This window comes from Globicephala melas, chromosome X, assembly GCF_963455315.2.
Source record: "Globicephala melas chromosome X, mGloMel1.2, whole genome shotgun sequence".
Lineage (NCBI taxonomy): Eukaryota > Metazoa > Chordata > Mammalia > Artiodactyla > Delphinidae > Globicephala > Globicephala melas.
Window position 1 is genome coordinate 6475759 of NC_083335.1, and position 9506 is coordinate 6485264.

Genomic DNA, 9506 nt, shown 5'->3' on the forward strand with positions numbered 1-9506 from the left:
CAGTGAGAACAGAGATTTTTGTTTCTTTTATCCACTGCTTGTCCCCAGTGCCTACCACAGTGTTTGGAACATAGCAGGTGCCTACTGATTTATGAAATGAACGAATAAATGAATGAATATGTGTTGAGGATGCAGCTTGGGTCAAATCTGTTCCCGTGCTTATATTTATCCGATATTGGAATGATGCTTCAGCACCTCTAGACTTGCCTTGGCCCCTAGCTTCCATTAAATTGTTGCCTGTTGTCTTTGCATTGATTTATTCTGTGTTATTTCCTGCTCCTTCGAAATTTGAGCCCTTTGAATCTTTTTCATGCCTCAATCCCAGCTAAAATGCCCTTTGCCCTTTCCAACTCTAGAAATCCTATGGGCCCGCTTGGAGCCAGCTAAAACCTCACTTCTTTCATGACACGTTCTCTGACAATCTCACTTCACTTTGACGTCTCCTTTGAACTAGATATTAGAAAAAAAATTAAATAATAGTCTTTATGTTTTAGAACAGTTTTAGACTCACAGGAATATCAAGCAGATAGTAGACAGTTCGCACATCAGTTCCCTGGTATCTCCCTCCCAGTTTCCTCTATTGTTCACATCTTGCATTACTGTGGTTTATTTGCTATCATTGATGAGCCAAATTGATATATTTTATTAGCCAAAGTCCATACATTAGTTTACATTAAGGTTCACTCTTTGTGTTGTATAGTGTATGGGTTTTGACAAATGCATAATGTCATGCACCCCCCCATTATAGTATCATATAGAATAGTTCCACCACCCTAAAAATTCCCTGGGCTCCACCTATTTATTCATCAGCTCGACCCCCTAACCCTAGGCAACCACTGATCTTTTTACTATCTCCATAGATTTGCCTTTTCCAGAATGTCATAGAATTGGAATCATCCAGTATGGGGCCTTTTCACATTGGTTTCTTTCACTTAGCAATAGCATTTAAGGTTCCTCCATGTCTTTTCATGGTTTGATAGCTCATTTCTTGTCAGGGAAGAATGATATTCTATTGTCTGGATGTATCACAGCTTATTTATCCATTCGCCTACAGAAAGACATCTTGATTGCTTCCAAGTTTGGGCAATTACGAATGGAGCTGCTATAAGCATCCATGTGCAGGTTTTTGTATGGACGTAAGTGTTCACCTCATATGGGTAAATACCTAGGAGTGTGATCTCTGGATCCCATGGTAAGAGTATGTTTAGTTTTCTAAGAAACCACCAAACTGTCTTCCACAGTGGCTGGACCATTTTGCACTCCCACCAGCGATGAATGAGAGTTCCTGTTGCTCCACAGCCTCGCCAGCCCAACCCAACTTTTGGTGCTGTCAGTGTTCTGGATGTTGGCCATTCTAACAGGTGTGCAGTGGCATCTCGTTGTTTTAATTCGCAATTCCCTAATGACTTATGATGCTGAACATCTTTTCATATGCTTATTGCCATCTGTATATATTCTTTGAGAAGGTCTCTGTTCAGATCTTTTGCCCATTTTGAAATTGGGTTGTTTTCTTATTGGTGAGTATTGATAGTCCTTTGTATATTTTGGATACCAGCTCTTTATCAGATTGTGTTTTGCAAATATTTTCTCCCAGTCTGTGGCTTGTCTTTTCATTCACCTAACAGTCTTTCACAGAGTAGAGGTTTTTAATTAAAAAGTCCAACTTAATCAGTTTTTTTCTTTCATGGATCATGCTTTTGGTATTGTACCCCAAAAGTCATCACCAAACCTAAGTTCACCTAGATCTTCTCCCTTGTCATCTTCTAGAAGTTTATAGTTTTGTGTTTTACATTTACGTCTGTGATCCATTTTGAGTTAATTTTTGTGAAATGTATAAGGTCTGTGTCTAGACTTATTTATTTTATTTTTTATATGCATAAAATAAAATGCATATGGATGTCTAATCATTCTTAGGTCTTCTTTGATTTCTGTCTTCAAGGTTTTGTAGTGTTCCTCATATAGATACTGTACATATTTTATAAGATTTATGCCTAAGTATCTCATTTTTTTTGGTGCTCCTGTAAGTGGTGTTGTATTTTTAATTTCAAATTCCAATTGTTCATTGCTGGTATATACATCTCCCTCTAACCACTGCTTTTGCTGTATCCCATAAATTTTGATAAATTGTATTTTTTTAATTTAGTTCAAAAGTTCTCTTGAAACTTCTCCTTTTACCCATGTGTTATTTAGAGGTGTGTTGTTTAATCTCCAGATATTTGGGGATTTCACAATTATCTTTCAGTTGTTGATTTCTAGTTTAATTCCATTGTGGTCTGAGAGAAGACATTGTATGATTTCTACTATTTCAAATTTGTTATGGTATGTTTTATGGACCATTCTTGGTGAATGTTCCATGTGAACTTGAGAAGAATGTGTATCCTACTGTTGGCTGAAATAGTCTATAGCTGTCAATTAGATCAAATAGATTGATGGATCTGTTCAGTTCAACTATATCCTTACTGATTTTCTGCCTGCTCAATCTATCAGTTACTGACAGAAGGGTGTTGAAATCTCCAAATATAACAATGGATCTATTTCTCCTTGTAGAGCTGTCAGCTTTTGCCTCACATATGTTGACACTCTTGTTGGCTGCGTATACATTAAGAAATTTTATGTCTTCTTGGAGAATTGACTTCTTTATCATTATGTAATGCTCTTCTTTATCTCTGATAATGTTCCTTGCTCTGAAGCCTGCTTTATCTGAAATTAACATAGATAATCCAGCTTTCCTTTGATTCGTGTTAGCATGGTATATATCTCTTCACCCCTTTACTTTTAATCTAGTTGTGTCTTTTATTTATTTATTTATTTATTTATTTTTGGCTGTGTTGGGTGTTAGTTGCAGCACGCGGGATCTTTTCGTTGCGGCGCATGGGCTCTCTGTTGCGATGCACGGGCTTCTCTCTAGTTGTGGCGCGTGGGCTCCAGAGCACATGGGCTCAGTAGTTGTGGCTCATGGGCTCTCTAGTTGTGGCATGCAGGCTCAGTAGTTGCGGCGCATGGGCTTAATTGTCCCATGGCATGTGGGATCTTAGTTCCCCAACCAGGGCTCGAACCCGTGTCCCCTGCATTGGAAGATGGATTCTTAACCACTGGACCACCAGGGAAGTCCCCCTAGCTGTGTCATTATATTTAAAGTGAGGTTTTTTTTAAACAATGTATAGTTGTATCTTCTTTTTAAATCCACTTTGTTAGTCTCCATCTTTTAATTCATGTATTTAGACCATTCACATTTAAAGTGATTATTCACATAGTTGCATTAATATACCATTTTGTAACTCTTCTATTCATTGCACTTGTTCTTTTTTTTTTTGCGGTATGTGGGCCTCTCACCGTTGTGGCGTCTCCTGTTGCAGAGCACAGACTCTGGACGCGCAGGCCCAGCAGCCATGGCTCACAGACCCAGCCACTCCGCGGCACGTGGGATCTTCCCGGATCGGGGCACAAACCTGTGTGCCCTGCATTGGCAGGCGGATTCTCAACCACTGCGCCACCAGGGAAGCCCTGCACTTGTTCTTTTTTAATCTTCCTCTCTTTTTCTGTCTTCTCTGGCTTTAATTGAGCAATTTATATGATGTGTATGTTTTCTTCTCTCTTAGGATATCAGTTTACTTCTTTTAAAAAATTTTCGTGGTTTCCCTAGAATTTGCAATATATATCTACAGCTAATTTAACTTTATTTATTTATGTATTTATTTTTTAATTTTTATTTTCTTTTACATCTTTATTGGGGTATAATTGCTTTACAATGGTGTGTTAGTTTCTGCTTTATAACAAAGTGAATCAGTTATACATATACATATGTTCCCATATCTCTTCCCTCTTGCATCTCCCACCCTCACACCCTCCCTATCCCACCCCTCCAGGCGGTCACAAAGCACTGAGCTGATCTCCCTGTGCTATGCGGCTGCTTCCCACTAGATATCTACCTTACGTTTGGTAGTGTATATATGTCCATGCCTCTCTCTTGCTTTGTCACAGCTTACCCTTCCCCCTCCCCATATCCTCAAGTCCATTCTCTAGTAGGTCTGTGTCTTTATTCCTGTCTTACCCTAGGTTCTTCATGACATTTTTTTCCTTAAATTCCATATATATGTGTTAGCATACGGTATTTGTCTTTCTCTTTCTGACTTACTTCACTCTGTATGACAGACTCTAGGTCTATCTACCTCATTACAAATAGCTCAATTTCGTTTCTTTTTATGGCTGAGTAATATTCCATTGTATATATGTGCCACATCTTCTCTATCCATTCATCCGACGATGGGCACTTAGGTTGTTTCCATCTCCGGGCTATTGTAAATAGAGCTGCAATGAACATTTTGGTACATGACTCTTTTTGAATTTTGGTTTTCTCAGGGTATATGCCCAGTAGTGGGATTGCTGGGTTATATGGTAGTTCTATTTGTAGTTTTTTAGGGAACCTCCATACTGTTCTCCACAGTGGCTGTATCAATTTACATTCCCACCAGCAGTGCAAGAGGGTTCCCTTTTCTCCACACCCTCTCCAGCATTTACTGTTTCTAGATTTTTTGATGATGGCCATTCTGACTGGTGTGAGATGATATCTCATTGTAAGTTTATTTTCAAATAACACTATACTGCTTTATGTGTAGTGCAGGTACTTTATTAAAGAGTATTCCCATTCACTTGTCTCTCCTGCCATTTAATTTCACTTATCCATATACCATAATCACCAATGCATTGTTGCTATTAGTGATTTGAAAAGATAGGTCTATTAGATCAATTAAGATTAAGAGAAAATAAAAGTTTATTTTATCTTCATTTATCCCTTCCCAAAACCCTTCCTTTTTTTAATGGAGATTTGAGTTTCTGACCTGTGTCATTTTCCTTCTCTCTGAAGAACTTTTAACTATTTTTTAAAACATTTCTCTCAATCTTTGGCTGAAAATGTCTTTATTTCTTCATCACCTTTGAAGGATAATTTCACTGGATACAGGATACTAGTTTTTTCCCCTCTCTTTCAACACTTTAAATATTTTGCTTCATTCCTCTTGCTTGCGTGGTTTCTCATGAGTCCCTGGGCTATGATCTTCAGAAGCACTTCTTAGCTTTTTTTTTCTCCCTTTAGGTGACACAGAAAGGTTAGAGGGGACTACACTGGCTCAGCTTCTCCCCCATGTTAGGAAGGGCTCTGGTAAGGTAATTTCCCTTGGAGGGCAGGCCTTTGTTATGGAGAACACTGGGTGTATTTCAAAATGGTTGTGCTTTCCATCCTCCTGCACACAACAGGGAATTTTTCTCTGAACTTCACTCTGAGAACCTGGAGGGGGGGTGGTACCTGGAGGCAAAACCCTTGAAAATGTAGGCCTTCCCCCAAGATTCGTCCCCCAGGAGTTTTCAACTCTTCAGCTAGTCCACACTCAGCCTCAAGCAATTCATCAAAACCAGCATTTAAGTATTCCTACCAATAATTGGCTCCAGTGGCTTCTGCCTCAGGTAATTAGATCTCTGTTGTGATTATCTATGTTCACCTCTCTCCACATTTGGGGCTGACAGTTTGCCCTGTGACCTCCATTCTCTGGGTCTAAGAAAAGTCATTGCTTTTCTGTTGACTCAATGTTTTTCTGGTTGTAAGGTTGGGAGTGATAACTTCTAAGCTCTCTACACTTCAGAGCTTGATGTTAAACGTTTGGGTTGGAATTTCTCTTGTAGCTTGGGGTTCAGTGTCAGGACTCGTGTTCATAGCTGAAACATCACCAATAAGCCTGCACAAGTGGAAGTACTAATGCTCAAGGTCAGTTCAAGTATCTACTTCATTAGGAGATAATCACATTATTTTCTCTTTATCCTTTAAGAACAATAAGCATGCGATCTGTGGCAGACTCTGGGTTGGTTAACTCTACTTCCATTCCCAGCCTCATTCTCCCCTGCCTGCCTTTACCCTAGAGGCTGGAAAACCGAAATATGCACGTTTGCAGCCCCCCTGCAGCTAGAGTGGCCACATGACATGTTTCTTTGCAAATAAGATGTAAACGTAAGTTTTTTGGGAAGTTCCTGGGGAAGCTTTTGCTTTTTTGAGAAAGGGGGACAAAGTTGGCTGATGCTGCCTCCTCCTCTGTGATGCCTGCCTTGATTGTGGATGTGATGCCTAGGGAAACCTAGGGAAACCATGAGGGGCTAGCCAAGAGAATCACAGTGGTATCAGTGAACCACTGCCGGCAGCCACCTACCACCAGACTTCTTGTGTGGGAAAAAGAAACCTCTATTTGATTAAGCTTTCCTAAGGTGGGTTTTCTATAACGTGCAACCATATGCACTTCTAACTGATGGACCACCTAACCTATATGGAATCTGAGGTACAAAACCAAGAAATCAGTCTAATAGGTAACCGCTAGGAAAAGCAGGAATAAGTTTGGCTCCAGTGAAAGAGTGATGCTGACACCTACACTGTTCAAAGAATGAAAGGAAGGATTAGTCTTAATGTTGAAATACTGAGGACTAGAGCTTTGCTGATTGCCATTTGTCATATACATAGGTTACATGAGATGTGGGGGGAAGGTTGATTCTGTGTGAGTTCAGTGCCAGTGACCAGTAGCAGAAGAAGGCAATCTTCATGGCGGAGTGGGGGGGGGGGGTTGTAGCAGTGTCCCAGTGCTGCACACAGGGAAACAATCAAAGGACAGATTGCTCAAGTTTTCTGAATTCCAAAGAAGAGGCTCTTTGTTAGCCAGTCTTCTTGGGCAAGTTACTTGATCTCTGTTCAGTTTCCTTTTGTAAAATGGGGATAATAAATAGAATGCAGCTCATTGGGGCATTGTGAGCATCAAACGAGATAATCTGTGTAAAGAGCTTAACCAGACAATGTGTTGTATCAACGATGTTAAGACTGGATTGTTGGTCTCTGCTTGCTTTTGCCATCGCCAGCCACAGACTCACAAACTCCGCCTCGCTCTGCAGGGCAGCATACGCGACTGGCTTATCCTCCTGACATCAACAGAGCACTCCAAGAAGGGCTTTTAATACCAGGGCAGAGAAATGTTTCTAAGCTACAGTGGACCTTGGTTTGATCATTCATTTGGGCTCAACGAGCTGCCAAAGTCAAGTGAACTTTCACCTGAAAGGCAGTAAGCAAAGTCCTTCAGAAGTGTGAATTTGTTTAGTAAGAGTCGTGTTTAGAGTCCTGCCGGGAACTGACTAAGTTTGGAGGTTCATATGTCCTTTCTGAAATGTGGAATATTGTCTATCTCAAATCTCCTGGCATTTTTCTCATTCTCTTGATTTCTCAGAGATGATTTAAAGTGGTGACTGAGGGTCACTGTCTACTGCAGTACTGGGTCAGTGCGTGTTGCAAGCGTGGCTTTTTTTTATCAGTATGATTACATTAGATTACATATCACTTAAACCTGACAAATATTGACCTAATTAAAGGGTTTTATTTTTATTTTATTTATTATCACATGTAATAAAAAGTCTGGAGACAGGCCGTGTGGAACTGATACAGGAGCTCTTTATGCTTCCCCCTTACCGTCCTTGATGTCCCCATGCTTGCAAGTTGACTGCGCCTCCTCCAGGCCTTGAGATCACATTTTATGCAGGGAAAAGAGAGAAGAATAGAGGGCACGAGGCATATGCCAGCTGCTCGTTTTTTTCCTTTTTTTTTAAATAAGAAAAGGAATAGCTTTCTCAGAAGCCCCATCTAGTACACTTCTGCTTATATCTCATTGGCCAGCATGATGTTGCTTGGCCACACAGAGCTGCAAGGAAGCCTGAAGCTTGCCATTTTTTAGCCAGACACATTGCTGCGGTAAACAAAACTGGGTTTCTTTTGGAAGAGGAAGGTGTGAGTGGTGTTGGGTATGTAGCTAGCAGTGAGTGCCGCACTTGGCGTCCACAGTGTTGACGGTGGAACAGTAATAGCTGGGGAAACCCTGGCTCACAGTTGCAAACTAGTCAACCAAGCAGAGGGTGTGTGTAAAGTGTAGAGATTTTTGTTCCTGGCCTCCATGAAAAGGTTGCCTGTTTTGAAGGAGTAGAGGAAAGCCCAACCTCAGAAATATAATCTGTGATTGTTATATTATAAAGCAACACTCTAGAGCTTTCTTGTTCCTTTCTTTTTGACAAACCTGCCTTTTCAGAATTAATGGGAAGAAATATTTTCCATAACCTTTAGTATCTAGGCAGGGCGGGGCTCAGACTCTTTGTAGAACTGACATGAAAATATTTCAACCATTTAAAAATTAAAGGGACAAGGAAAGACTGAGGGATGTTAACAGACATGATGACAAAATGCCATGTGGTATTCTGGATTGGCTCCTGGGAGAGAAAAAGGGAGGTAGAGTGGGAAAACTAGTAGAATCTGAATAAAGTTTGTAGTTTAGTTAATAGTAACGTGCAGAAGTTTGTTTGTTACTTGTGGCAAATGTAACAAGGTACTGTGACACCCTAGGGGAACTTGGCACCCTAGGGTATATGAGAACTCTGTATTAGCTTGGTAACTTTTCTGTGATTTGAAAATTACGCCAACGTTAAAAACTCATTGAAAAATTAAGGGAATGTTGGAGGAAAAAATTGTTACATGACAAACAAAGTATTTACATTTCATTAGTTGCAGCAGTAATTATTCAGTGAGTGGGATCCAGATGCACTGGTATGAGTCTAAGGTATTTTCACAGCTGGAATTGAGTCACGTCCAGAAAACTGATGGGAGGAAGGCCCACCGTTAATCTGTTTTTCATGAGAGATGCGAAGCCTATTAGGAAAAACTTAAGAGTTGGAGTGGAGAGATCAAGCAAATGTGGTCCGAGGACTGAGGCCACCATGGGACAGGACTGATTCTTAGTGCGGTATTAGTAATTCAGATTGTTTCCTGGCTCTAGCACCCTGGGCATCATGCCAGAATTCTAGATATAAGAGAAGCAGTAAAAGAGCTCATAAAGCTGGACTACTGAGGATGAAAGCTGTCAACTGCATTGAGCCCAAGATCTTTTCAAGGAATGGACATAACACTGGCTGTTTTAGCAGTGCATAGTTTTAGTGATAGGATATATAAGTACAGGAGAAGGAAATATAAAATGCCTCAGGATCCAAGAAGGCTAGTTCTAAGAGAACACAGGAGGCACAGCCAGGGTACTCACCAGAAGTATTTTTGAGAAGCTGAAGAGGCCACCATTTTCTCATAATTGTACAGGAGCGTGGTAAGAGAAACGCTAATATGCAACTGCCATTGTGATTCTCTTTTTACACCTAGGTTGGTGTGACCTGAGAATCACAGTTTATATGAGAATGCATTTTGTAAGGCCTTCCTGCAGAACCGATTGCTATTTGCTGGGTTCTTTTAGTACGTGAAATCTGATTTATGGATGCTGACCAAAATACAATATGATAAAAAAGGAAATGAAAATCAGTTTGGCTTGAAAGGTGTGTATTTGAAAATGCTACTTTCTCCAAGTAAATGGTGATCTTGTCTTGTAAGAAAGAAAATAACAAGCTACATTTTAAGCACACTGTTATTATTTGTGGAAACTGACCAATTAATTATTCAG